Genomic DNA, 13,697 nt, shown 5'->3' with positions numbered 1-13,697 from the left:
GTTCTCAAAAATAAAAGTGAAGAAACTTCCCAACCAAAGTTTTCTTTCTAAAGGAAAGCAGTAATTACTTCATAGAGAAAACAGCACAATGAAACCCTGGGAAACTATCCTTCTTCTGCTTTTCTGCCCCAAGCAAACAATTCAGCAAAACAGAGGCAGGTCTCTGGGGACATGGTGTAGCAGTGGGCTTGGCAGTGGTGCATTAGTGGTTGGACTCAATGATCTCAGAGGTATTTTCCAACCTAAACAATTCGGTGATATCTTGTCCTGATCTGCTGCGACTGGCTGGTGTCACCAGAGCTACCGACAGCTTTGGCACATGGGTGCAGCTGGGTATTCCTCCTCCTTCCCCCATCCACCCAGAGAACCAGCACAGGCAATAAACACCCATAATGAAATGGCTTTAAAGAACAAAGCGTAGATAAGGACAAAATTGGAAAGAATGAAAAAGAAATATATAAAAATAGCCAAAAAAGCGCACTGCAATTAGCTAAACTGTTAAACGACTAAAAAGGTATTAAGTAAAGTTTCCTGAATGTCAGGTTGACACAGTTTTCTTATGTTCAGGCAAGGAAATGAGTCCCCTGAGTAAATCTCCCTGCTCTGGGGCTGGGCATTAAAGGCTTTCTGGTGGATGTGGCCGGCTGAGGTCCCTTTGATCTGGGCTGCTGGATGCAGCTCACATCTCCCAGCCAATGTAGCCCTGAACACAACCCCTCCTTCCCACATCCACACCCTGGGGACAGCACTGCAGGGCTGGCCAAAGCCGGGGCTCCACGGGGACAGGGAAGCTGAGCCTCTCCAATGCCATCCAAATGCTCCCAGCGGGTCTTTTCATCAGGGTGCCTGTACATCCTGGTTTGCCGTTTCTCCTCCAAGTAGGACAAAGCAGCAGGGCTGCTCTCTGTCACACCTCCACTTTCACCTCTCCCGCAGGCACCAGCAGCAATTTTCCCTCTCTGGGGAAAGCAGCTTTCTTTAGCAGCGTGTTACCTGTCAAAGGCTCTTCCCTCAGTGCCTCCCAAAGCAAGTGAAACCTTCCTTTTTGGGAATGAGGGGAATGCTCCCTCCTGTGGCAAACAGTGCCAGCCCCGCTTCCTGGTGTGAGAAGCCCCAAAAGGGGCCTGGCTCCCTCAAACTCCCTGGACCTACAGAACAAACATCCAAGCTGCTCAGAAGCACCACACAGGCTGGTGACATTACTTCCTGCCTGCAAGGTCATTTATGGGAGATAACTATGGATCCAGAGATGTGTACACATATGTATGTATTTCTGTAATTCTCCTGTGCTTTGTATATAATAATAAATATATAACCCAGGAACTTAACCAGTGAGGTACCGACAAAGCCATCAAATGAAGCAATTTGTCTCAGACAACTGCCTGAGCTGCCTCCGATGTCGCTGTCTCACCACTGACAATAAGAGGCTCTTAAGTGTCCTGAAATTGTACTGCAAGCTCCCCAGTGCTCTCACCTCCGCCTTCCTTCCTCTCCCTCAAGCTCCTTCCCGTGTTTCTCCAGCAAAACACTTTCTTACGCAAATAAACATGCAGGGAGGCACAAAAGGCATTTTGTCTAGGATTTCAACACAACTACGTTATTTCTCATTCAAATATTCAGCTGTATCCTTCAGAGATCAAAAGCACAGCACTGAAACGAGGTGAAGCACAAACATCCCAAGCCAATAGCTCAAGCTTCCCTTTCATTCTGTTCTGGCTAAGGAAGCAGATAAGAAATCCATCACTGTGGTGGCTCCCAGGTGTCACAGGCCCAGGACTCCTGTGCCCACAGGTACAGCTCTCTCACAACCCCCATCCCTGCACAGACCCCTACCCTGCCAGTGATTATATTAACGGCCATTAAAGCCTTTATGAGCACTGCCTGTACAACCAGCAGGTGACCTACATGCTGCGAGGTCTCCAGGGAGGTGCAAGCTCAGGCTGGCATAGCCTGGACCAACTGGAGAAGGCTCGCTGCTCCCAGATAGCTGGAGTGGGGTCTGGCCCAGGGAAGGGTCACCCTGTGCTGCACCAGCACCCAGGGAAGCCACAACCCACTGCACAGCATGCTCCAGCACAATCCGCACTGAAGCATCCCTGCCACCTTCACATAGGGGAGCCATAAAGGGAGGAATGGATAAAGCATAACCTTGACCCAAAACATGCCCACAAGCCCCTCCTGCACCCCTACCTTTCAGCCAGAGACCACACCTGTACTGCACCACAGGCTCAGATTTGTTAACAGGGTCCAGCTTTGCTGCACAACCACCTCCGTGACTGCTGCCCACCTTCCATCCCAAACAGCCTTTCCCCATGGGAATGTGTTGGGGCACCAGGGCTGAGCCCCAGCAGCTGCCCACTGCTCTCCTTACCTCAGTGAGGACGGTGCTTAGCAGGAACCATGGGCTGGGGCATGTTTACTGTATAATATATGAACTCATACCAGTTTTATAAGCCCCTCCTGGCTCAAATCACATTGTAATTCTGAACAGTCTTAAACTCATTTAAATCCTAATAAAAACACCGCCCTGCATTTGCATTCGCTGCTTGCAGGTCCCTGCGGCTGTTGTGACAGCGGTTCCCGTGGAATTGGTAATGCTTGGATGCTGCACACCGGAAGCCATCCCTCACAGGAGAGGTCAGGACACACATTTAACAGGACAATTAAAAACACAGATGCAGGAAATGGACCTCCAGACTGACCCAGGATGATTGGCAGAGCAGTTGTGTGTCAAAGCTTTCACAGTAATGCAGGAGAGCAGCAGCACCAGTGTGGAAACCTCGGTGTCCCACCTCCTCTGGAATCCCAGAGGAGACCCAGGCCAGGTACGTGAATACATAGGCACAAAGCACCTGCAGACAGCACCATGAGGGGGTTTAAAAGAGAACAGAGAATGACTAATGAAGCACCAGCAAACAAGGCTGCACACGCTGTGGGAAATGTATGCATGAACCACACAGGTGCCCTGGGGCAGGTGGGGACAGACCCAGCAGGAGCCTGCCCTGGTTGCCCACAGTGTGCTACAGACATGGGGGGGTTGCTGCCACAGTTTGGGGGCACATCACACCCCAGGGAGGGCACTGGGGCTGCATCTCAGCACACCCTCCACCCCAGGGCCACCAGCACAAAGTTCCCTTCTTACCCTTCCCTCCCAAACACAGACCAGCTGTGCTCCAGCTGTGCCCCAGCTGTGCCAGAGAATGCAGTGAGGGGCTGGTTGATGGCCCCATGAGGCCCAGCTCCCCTCACCAAGCCCACACAGCTCTCCCAGCCCACCATAGGCACAGCAGCACTGACTCACGCCCTGCCCATGGTCTCCTTTCCCCAGCTCTGCTGTCCCACTGTTCCCTGCTCCACAGCCTCTTGCCTCTCCCTCCAAGTTCAGCCCTGCTCCATTCCCATCCCTCTGCCCCGCTCGCCCTCCTCGGCACTTGTCCAGTGCTTTATGCTTGCCTGGTTTTGGCAGGGACATTAATAGGCTCCCCTGAAACAGTGAGATTATGAGCTATACCCATCCAGCTACAGAAATACTAATTATTAGTAACTGTATGAGATAAATGGAAATATCAATGATGAAAGTCAATATTATTGCCTTCTTTGTTCCTGTTTGTTTTATTTGTAGATGAAAGGACCACTCAGGCCGTCTCCCCAGGATGTGGCCGGGAGCTGGAACAGCTCCTCTTGGCAGGCTCATCCAGAGCTGTGCTCCAATAAGAAATCATACTGCACGTATGCTTGCAAAGGGCTCTCTAAATCAGCAGCCCTCAAAAGCAGGAATTGTCTTTGATTGATTCATAAAACTGGAGCTGCTTCCATTCCCTGCTCCAGAACCAAGCAAGGGAGGATTTAAGGAAGGGAGAAGGTGTAGTGTGGGTGGAAGTGATTAATTGTGGAACATGGCACAGCAGTGGGAACGCTCCTCGGTTTGGCTGGGTTTGATGCTCATGCCTTCATCCTCCTCACATGGTGGTTTAGGCACCAAGATGGGAACCAAGGACCCCTCCCAGGCTCTGGCAGAGATTCTCAGGCAAGTCCCAGGGCCCTGCTGTGGCCGGGTGAGCACTTAAAACATCAACATTGCCTTAATCAGCAAGTCTGCTCCCTCCGCATGTTCTGAGTCAGAGCTGCTGATTCTGGTGACAAGAGACTTTTTTTTTAAGCCCTATTAGCCTCGAAGAGCTAACACAGCTAAGAGCAAGTGAATGGGATGCTAATTTTGGATCACACCTAACAGCACTGGGAGAGCACTTCCAGAGCAGCCTGTCTCCACAGGCAAGCCACGTGCTCCCCACAGCCATGGGGAGGCAGGACACAGCCAGGAGGGTGCTGTGGGGCGCACCAGGGACATTATTCTTGGTCCTAATATACCCTAATACATCATTAAACTGCCTCCATTCCCTTCCAAGCACCCAGTCCACCAGCAGCAAATATTCATGGGAACAAACCAGCCCTCTGACTCCCAACTTGCCCACCTCCAAGGGTCAGTGCAGTGAGCACCTCCCTGCAGTGAATACAAAGCATCCCAGCCCCTCAGTGCTAACCAGGACAAGCACTCCTGCTGCCTCTCTCCATGTGCAATGAGATCAAGAGAAGTGGAAGCCTTGCAGGAATAATTAGAACAGTCTTTAAAAAGCAGTCAGCCCATCCTGAATATTTCATGGAAGGTAATTTTTTTTTTTTTTTAAGCTGCTTTAAAACCCCTCCTTGCCCCTTGGTGCATGTCAGGGTGCAATTAAGCAGAAAATATCAGCGCATAAACCCAAAGAAACAAACTGCCATGCACACCCACCTCCACTCTCGCTTCCTCCCTGTGGTTAACATTGATGTAACATCCCAAAGCTGTGTGTGCACGATACAATCTCCCACCCAAGACAAGGGAGAGCTGGCTCAACTGCTAGAAAACCTCAGAAGCCTCCCAGTCTCAAACACAGTGCCCAGATTCCTGCCACAAAGAGTCCCTAATGGTCCCCACCAAAGCTCAGGCTGGAAAGCCCTGAGCATTAGGCACTCTGCATGAGATCCCACCAGTGGGCTCTGCAGAGCTGCTGGACCATGGATGGTAGCATCCAGCTTTGCCCCATAGGCCGGCACCCTTGGGCTGGGCAGCCTGGCTCCCTGCCTGGCTTAGTAGATTTTTGCACTATTAGGAATTATTTTATAACAGAAAAATCTCTTAATAGCTTTGTCAGCCCTTGGAGGGAGATGTTTGAGAAGAAACCTGTTTTAATCCATAGAGTCAGGTGGGAACCAGGTAAGGCATAGAACAGAAATTCAGGGCTTCCCTTGGCCCTACTGGGGTGAAGAAGCCAACCTTCCAAAAGAGACCACAGACACCTCTCCTTCTGTGACATTTCTTCCTTCAGCCCGGTTATCTCTCTCCCAAGCTCTCCCAGTCACCCTGTTTAACCACAGCATCTGGGTCAGCTTAAGACAAGAGTGGCCCTGGTGTCCCCACTGTCTCTGGGAGCAGCCCCAACACTGCTGCCACTCCTACATATCCCTCCTTGTGGGGACACCATGCTTTTGATGTAACCCTGATGCTGAAAGCTTGCTTTTCAATACTGAAAATCCAAGACACTCCACAGGGGCTTAGTGGAAACCCTGCTGCAAGTCTGTGGCCACATCACCAGAGCCAGCAACACCGGAGAGGATGGGGGATTTTCTGGGAGCATTTATGGCACATGCATTCAGAGAGGAAGAGAAACATCCCTCAGAAACCACAGCAGCTCAAAGATCTGCTCAGTTTAAACACTAAAAATTCATGCATTAAAAATCCACTCAGGCTCAGAACTAAATAAAGCCTCTGACCACATCATCCAGCCCAAGGTTTGCAGGCTCCTTGGGGAGAGGGTTTATGTGCCTACTAGATGCTCAGGCTGAGATCCCTGCTCCCCTCCAAGCTTTTGGGCAGGGCAAGAGTCCGTGGGGTGTTTGGGACCCCAGTTGTGCCTGGCTGCTCTCTTCTTGCACTACTTAGTGGACAGAGCAGCCTGAGAAACTGACCACACCCCCCCTCCATTATACCAAATTCTCTAGGAAATAACTTTTCTCATTTTCTCAAAGGAAAAAGCAGAAGGAAAACCAAAACCACCTCATTTTCTAAATACTGTCCTTAGGAAAAGCTTTCGGTTTTTGCAAAGAGCGCTCTGGAAGAAAATACCTAAATCCAAACATAGAGCAGATGGCTCTTGGTGCTTATATTTTCAGGGAGGACTTTAACCAGCAGGATCATTTCCCAGAAGAATTTTGTTTTAAGAGAAAAATCACTAAAAATAAATGCATTTCAGAGCTTGCTGTTGAAAAGGTATTTTGATAGAAAACTGCTATTTCCATGGTCCCTCTACTTGCTCTGTCAGCCCTGACACAGTGGGAGCTCCTCCTCAGAGCATCCTTCACACACAGCTTCTCCCAGGGTCCAATCCACACAGAGCACCTGTGGGAGCAAGGAGGGACGGGCGTCTGGGCTCATTCCTGATTACCATAAAACGGGAAACAGCAACAAGGAGCTACAAATACCTCTCTGCAAAGCTGCAAACACCTCTCCACAAGCTCCTCTCACACAGGAATGTGAGGCAAGGTAAGGACAGGTCCCTTTTTTGCATGCACCAGGTTGAGCCTATGCAGCCTGCTCTTTGCTTGGAGGAAAGAACAACGTAAGGGAGAAATTGTGTATCTGAGTGTGAAAGAGTTCTGCATCATTGTTTGGATTCTCTTTTCCCTGAACCAGGCATGGAACACTTCTCCTGGGCAATTCCAAGTGAGCCCCTGAGCTCTGCCCCAGGTCGAAGTGCCCCACCCAGTGCCACCACTCCTGTCAAACAGGGATCCCAGCACATGCCTCCATCTCCTACTACCTTGGACAACATCCCCAGTTTCAACAAACCCTCCTACAGTTGTGGCAGATGAAAGATGCTTGAATCATCTTAATTTTTTTCTTTTCATTAGGAAAGCAAATTCTGCTCTTCACTGAGAGATCCTTTTTATTCTCTCTTGAGGACTGACATCCTGGGAAATTGCCTCAGCCCAGTCAGCTCTGATGTTTGCTGTCTCATGCATCTCCTGCATCAGGCTGACAGCTCACAGATTTCAGCTGAGGATGGGGATGTGCAGAACAAGCCAAAACCCGCTCCTGTCTCTTTTAACTGTCCCAGCAAGAGTGCTGGGAGGAGGCTGAGCTGGGGGAGAGTGTGCAGAAGCCGTGCAACAGCAAATAGAGACATCTCTAAAAACACTGCTTTTCAAGAACCCTCTCGCCCGCCCTCTCCTGGAAGATAAAACTACTCCTGCCCAGCATTCCCAAGCTGCAGCGTCTGGCTGTCCACGCTGAATCACTCCATGTGGGCAGTGTTTGTCCCTCCCTGATGTAACATGAGTTGGAGCAAACCCACCTAAGCAGAGCCAACACGACCCTATCACAAAGCCCTTTCTCAGAAGTACCACCATCTAAACAGTCATTTTAGAGGCCTCTCCCCCGGTAAAACACTCCCCTGTGCCGGCATGATGGATTGAACATTTCCCACCTGCCCCAGATCCTAGCTGGAAGCTACACTGCCTCACCCTCACCAGGAGGGCTGGGAAGCCGCCCCAGACTAAGGGGGAAGGAAAAGGCATTTTTACCACGCTTTTGGCAATAGAAACCAGTCCAGCCCTGGACTCAGCACAACAAATGCACGTGAGTGTCATATACATCAATGCTCCGAGCTCGGGTGCACCTACCTGGGTCAGATGAAGGCAGGATGCTGGGGGATCAGATGCCAGGTGTGCACTGGGCTTTGGCCTCTCCTCTGCTTTCCACTCATGCACTGTGAGCAAAATGAAACCAAAATCAGGGCTTTAATCCTGGCATTTCAGAGGCAAGCAGGAGAGAAATTAAAAAGCTGTGAATGCTTTTCCCTCTCTCCTTCCCAAAACTGAGCTCAGGCAAGCTTAATCTTCATCCAAGCTGATATTTAAAAGTTATAAATCAGGCTGTAACAGACAGAAAAACACAACTACCAAAATTTAGTGGCTCTGCTGCTGGAAGGCCCAAAATGAACTGCTTAAGAGAGCCATTTTCCCACGGAAATAGAGCAGGTCTGTACTTAGTAGAGCATTGATCTGCTGACAGCTACCAGGACAGATTTGGGCCAGAGCACTTGGGAATCATTTACAGTGATCTCTGAAGAAGCACATGCATGCAAAATCCCTTGGAAAAACACTGTTGTAAGGCAGTGCTGCAGCTGACTACGAGCCTAGATATCACTCACTGGCCAGCACAAGCTTACACCTCCTTCCATAAGCCTCCCCAGGCAGCTCAGTCCCTGGCTGCATCCCTGTATCCCAGCCAAATGCTTCAACAGAGGACAGGAACTGCAATACATCACCCAAGCACCAAGCTGTAAAAGGCTCTCGCAGCTCAGGACCCCCAAGCACAAGGCTCAGACTGGGGGACACTGCATCCCACAGACCCAGGGGGCTTGAGGGCTTTCCCATAGATGTACTGGGATTTGGAGACGCTGTGTTACAGCCAGGGTCAGCCCAAAACACTGCCACAAGTCCTGGGGACAACAGGCTGGGGCCTGAGAGATACCAGGAGCTCGGTCCAGCTGAGGGGTGCACAGGCTTCCAGCACTGGGGTGCCCCAATCTAGGCAACCTGGGGCTCCCTCCCACTGCCACCACAGCTGAGGCATGTGCTGGAGATAGAGGAGCTCAGCTGCAACCCTCCTGCAGGTGTGGAAAGAGGTGCCCCACATTCACCTCTTCTGCCAGAAACCATTTCCCATCACAATTTTTGCTGTTTCAGGAGATGAGGTCAAAGCAGGGGGATGTATTCCTCCTTTCTTGGCATAAAAAGGGATTTCTCTGAATCCCAAGCCACTCCACAAACAGGGGGCACAGAGGAGCCTCAAGGAGGTATGAACACTGCTGGAGGGGCTCCAGTCCCATGTGGGACTCTGTCTGTCTTCCCAGCACAGGGACACAGCATTGGGCTGGCCCAGAGCCTCTCCCCTGCCCACCAACTTTCCTGAAGCAGTTATCACCCCAGATAACCCAAGAAAAGCTAAAGCATCTTATTTCCACAGGTGTTGAGTGCTCTTGGCTCTCACTGGCTTCAAAGCCAGGTGTTGCTGCCCCAGCCCTTGGCTAATTCTCACCATCACAGGGCCCCCACACAAGCGCATGCCTTGGCGGACACGTGGGCAGCGAGGGCACAGGTGAGGGGATGCAGTGCTTGCTCACCTGCCCAGCCCCCTTATGCACACAGCTCCTGCACAGACAGGACCTGTAACACCAGTTAATGGTTCCTTGGTGGGTTATTCCTGTTACTGCCTACTCCTCCTTACAAACTCATACATTAGCAGATCTTACAACAATCCCCAAAGCTACCAAAAAAACCCCTTCTGTGTCAAAACTGGGAGCATGAAAATGTCTCTACTTTAGGTGAACAGAACCTGCCCAATCATGCTTCAAAGGACATCTGAGGTCCTAACATTGCTCAAGAGCCTGCAGAAGGCATTGGAGAAATGGGAAATTACTTATTTGGTTTATTTTTTGCTTTCACACATCACTTATTTTAAAAGACTAAAAACATGTTTATGAGTTTAACATATTTAAATGGATCAAAATCTGTTCAGCAAGGATGGAAAACAACTCTCCCACCCCAAACTTCTTGTGGGCTGGGACCTGCTTTTCAATCTTCCACCCACAGCAAATATTTCAAATCCATTTTTAAACTGAAAGGCTGGGGACAGATCAGGGAGAGGACCTGTGTGGGGGGCTGTGCCACTGCTCTCCTCATCATCACCCCAAGCACCCCTTACCTCGAGTCACTCAGGGATACCTGGGCAAGGGATCAACTGGGAACAGGGGACAATACCGGCATCTGTGTATGGGGAGAGCATCCAGAGAAGACAAAATGAGAAGCTTTTCCTTCCTCCTCCTCCATCAGCAGCTTTCCACAAGGAGGATCAATGCAGCCCACTGTAACTGCACTGTTGTTCCATTTTTAATTAATGAAAGAAAAAACTAATCATTGAATTAAACTTCTCATTACTCCAGCTGAATACCCTCTAAGTAAATTTAATTACTGTACGAATCGGGTTTCTCCCTGCCTGTTTCATTAGCTACTGATAAAGATGGAGGGAGGGGGGAAAAGAGGGAGAAATGAAAACAGAGAAAGAGAATGGAAGGTGGGAATACTAAATGCAAACCCAGAGGTACATGATTCAGGAAATTTCAGTGGCTTCCAGTAAGGGCCTGGGGAAAGACCCTCCCAAAGCAGGGTGGAGGGATTCCCTGTGGGATAAACCCACAGGGACAAGGTCCTACCACCCTCTCCAGCATTGCCACTCACACCCTGAGGTCACAGCCACCCCTAAAACAGCCAACAGAAGTTTGGGCACAACTAGCTCCCCTCCAAACAAGGGCAGACACTGATTTCAGACCTGCAGCAGCCCTGATCCCTTCTGATCTCACGTATCTCTGAACAGCCAGTTTTTTCCTCTGCAACAAAGGCAGCAACCCTACAACACTTCAGCAGGGAGCCAGTGCTGACAGAAGCATGGGAGCACATGTGAACAGATCTCAAACACCTGCTGTCCCACCACCCTCCCAGACACCTGCCTGGAATGCTGTGTTTGAAGCCTTCCTGCTGGAGTGGGAGTCCTGCACGCCCAGGCTGGGGGGAGCCAGGATGTGCCAGCAGCACACACTCCTCCCAGGAAATCAGTGCAGGATGCCTTCCTGCAGCCCCCCGTGTTGCTGCACAGGTTTTGTTTATGGCTTGATTTTGGGGCTCTCCTATTCCTCTTCTATGATTCATCCCTCCATTCCTCCTTCCTGACAAAGGGCATGAGGCAGCACAGCCCCATTCCAAGGAGTCCAGCAGCACAGCCACAGCTCCCTTCCAACACTTGCCTCCACATCCAGCAGCTCTATGTGACTGGATAAGGTCACATTTGGGATAGACTGGGGGTGGAGAGGGTGTGGTAAATGAAAAGCACAGCTGTTTTCTCTCATGGGGTAGTCTCAGCTGAGCTGGGTGGTGGAAGTGCTACCCAGGTGCACTTCCTGCAGCCCCGTGGGGAGGGTCTTGTTCTCCCCCCAGTTCCTTCCTTCTCTCCTCCATCCCCAGAGTGGTTTCTCCTGTGCAAAGAGAGCTACAAAAACCTTCTGGGCAGACCAGAAGGTCCCTTCTGTTTCACATTTATCTCCCCAAACTGGACTTTCTCAAACACCAGATGGAGAAAACAGATAACAGGCACAGATGCTGCTCTGCAGGGAGGGAATGGCACTGGGTGAGACCTGCCATGCACCTCTGGCACCTGCACAGGTCCAGACACTGGGGCCACTCCCACAGCCTGGGAGGACGCTGACTCCAGGTGGGCTCAGCACAGCATGCTCTCCTCTCTAGCACAAGCTTTCTGCCGTAGCTAAAATTGGCTCCCACAGGCTCCTGCCATCACCAAAGTCATTCGTACAACATGTTCTGCCACCACAGGCTCTTCCCAAACTCCCACTCAAAAACCCCCATACTGTGTGTTATGGGCCCCACAGCTCCCACTCCCTCACACACTTGTCTTTTGACCCAGTGATTAAACAGAGAAAAGAAAGTAGTTCAGGATGACCAAAGTAATTTTTTTCTTTGCCAAATTTTAAAGCCCCGGTAATAATCTGGGGCTGAATGAAACATTTTGTTTGGGCTGAAGCTTTCACTTTGTTTGTAGGTGGCTTCCCCCCCACACTGAAAAAAAAAAAACCCTAGAAAAAATTCAAAATGAAATGTCATCTTGAAACAGATGGCTGAAAGGTTTCATTTTGAAAATGTCAAAATCAAACTTTTCAGTGTTTCACTTTTTTTCCCAGCCAAAGCCACTTGCTAAATACAACCTGAATTCGTGAGCTGAGTCTGTTGACTGAAACCTGAATTTTTTTGGTGCATAAGCTGTTCCCTCAGAGCCTTTTTTTGCAGTCCTGCGCACGCACCCCACGCTGTGACCCCACTGCAGCTGGGGGACGCACATGGAGACAACAGGAGCAGCAACCTGGAGCACGTCCTTCTCCGGGGAAGTGTCCCAGGAAAGGAAAGCGAAAGCCCAGGACTTACCGTGGCAGCAGCTCTCTGCAGCTCCGCTGTGGGGGCTGGCAGGGGATCCCGTGCAGCGGGGGCAGAGCCGGGTGCTGCGGCCCCGGGCGCGAGGGACAGGGTGGTCCTGCCTGTCTCATGGGACCCAGTGCGGAGCAGGGGGCACCTGGCTCAGCCCCAGACACACAGCCCTGCAAGACAGGAGGAAGGGGACAGTGTGAAGAGGTGCCGAGGGATCTGCCCTCTCCAGGAGGGACTGCTCACTCCCACTGCTGGCCATCGCTCCCTGCAGGGAGCCCATCCCGTGGCAGAATGGGCTTTGCTCACCTTGCTCCAGGAGCAATGATGGCCATCCCAAAACTGGTCAAAACCAGATCCCAGGGCTGAGGTCTAACTACCAGGTTGGTGCTGATCAGATCTTACCAACAGCAAATCCCACGGCCTCTCTCCCATGCCCTGGGTGCCAGTCCCCACAACTGCCTTGTGCCAGCACCACTGCCAGGTGACTCCATCCCCACACACATTGTCTGGGTGACAATGTGATAATGGAGAGCAACCACACACAAGGCTCTCACTCTCAGCAAGCAGGAATCAGGTTTTGATTGCCAAGTTCAACAGTCCAAGAGTTTTCAAGCACATTACAACACCTCTAAATTCCACCTTGAATTTGGGGCCTCAACACACAGAAGGGGAATGGAAGTATTTAAATCTGCTTTACATTTGCTATTGATGCCCAAAGAGTGACAGGATTCCCAGGATACACAGGCAGAAGCACAACAGGCCAGATTCAGGAGGGTGCTCTCAAAAAAAACACCCCAAAGAGTTAATGCAATACAAAATCACAGTTATAAAAATCTGGTTTATGCTCCACAAGAAGCTGGATAAGAAAATCACATGCCACAAAACCCTATGAAAGCAGGAATAGACACCTAAATCCAAAATCCAGCAGAGCTCAGGTTAGAAACTTGTAGGTTCATTCTCTTTTCCCTTTCACCTCTGGTTCAGCTCAGGGGCAGCAGCAGAGATGCAGCAGGACCGTCACCCTTGCAGCATGATCACAAACCACAAAATGCCAAGGCTAGTGTCAGAAAACCTGTTTGTAGGAGATCACCAGCCTGATAGCTCCCTGAAAGAGGATTAGATGGAGCTTAGACTAAGCATCTCAACAGTATCAACCCGTAAGATGCTCAGCCGTTGCCACTGCTAAGGTAACATGGAGACAGATTTATCCACTGACAGAGAATCTTACTTCTGAGAGCCTCTCTCATCACGGAGAGGGGAATTTGCCGGGTCCTTGGCTCTGTGTCCACAGGGGCAGGGCAGGCAGGAGCCTGCTGGATGGACTCACATGGAACAAGATGCAGACTGGCTCCAAACTCAAACCTCCTCCCAAGTTCAGGGGGCAGCAATCGGAAATTAAGCCCATCTGTTCCTAAAACATTGCACTAGAGGTAAGGAGGATGAGAATCTGAGCTCCAAAGAAACTAAAAGCATAGAGAGACAGAGCTGCCTGTCAGGGGAGGGATGCTCTGTCTTGGGCTCACCACTGCAATGAGTTTGGGCATCTCAGCCCAGGCCTCAAATAAATCTCTTGAGCAAGGGAGGTACTGCCAGCACCATGTGGGTTCCCT

General features: G+C 50.6%; 1 protein-coding gene across 3 annotated transcripts in view; it reads right to left on the bottom strand.

Annotated features, from left to right (window-relative positions):
- Positions 1 to 13,697, bottom strand: part of LINGO1 (leucine rich repeat and Ig domain containing 1) — a 139,704-nt gene that overhangs the window by 51,787 nt on the left and 74,220 nt on the right. For 2 of the 3 annotated variants that reach the window (XM_017745197.1, XM_017745198.1), the window contains exon 3: positions 7,717 to 7,802. The gene's annotated coding sequence lies outside the window, so the exon portion shown is untranslated. Of the gene's footprint in view, positions 1 to 7,716; positions 7,803 to 12,087; positions 12,196 to 13,697 lie in introns of those variants that run through there. The other variant, XM_017745199.1, reaches the window with a different exon arrangement.

This window comes from Corvus brachyrhynchos, unplaced genomic scaffold, assembly GCF_000691975.1.
Source record: "Corvus brachyrhynchos isolate BGI_N302 unplaced genomic scaffold, ASM69197v1 scaffold309, whole genome shotgun sequence".
Taxonomy (NCBI): domain Eukaryota; kingdom Metazoa; phylum Chordata; class Aves; order Passeriformes; family Corvidae; genus Corvus; species Corvus brachyrhynchos.
Note: the sequence above shows the minus strand (reverse complement) of the source record. Positions and strands in the feature narration are given on the sequence as shown.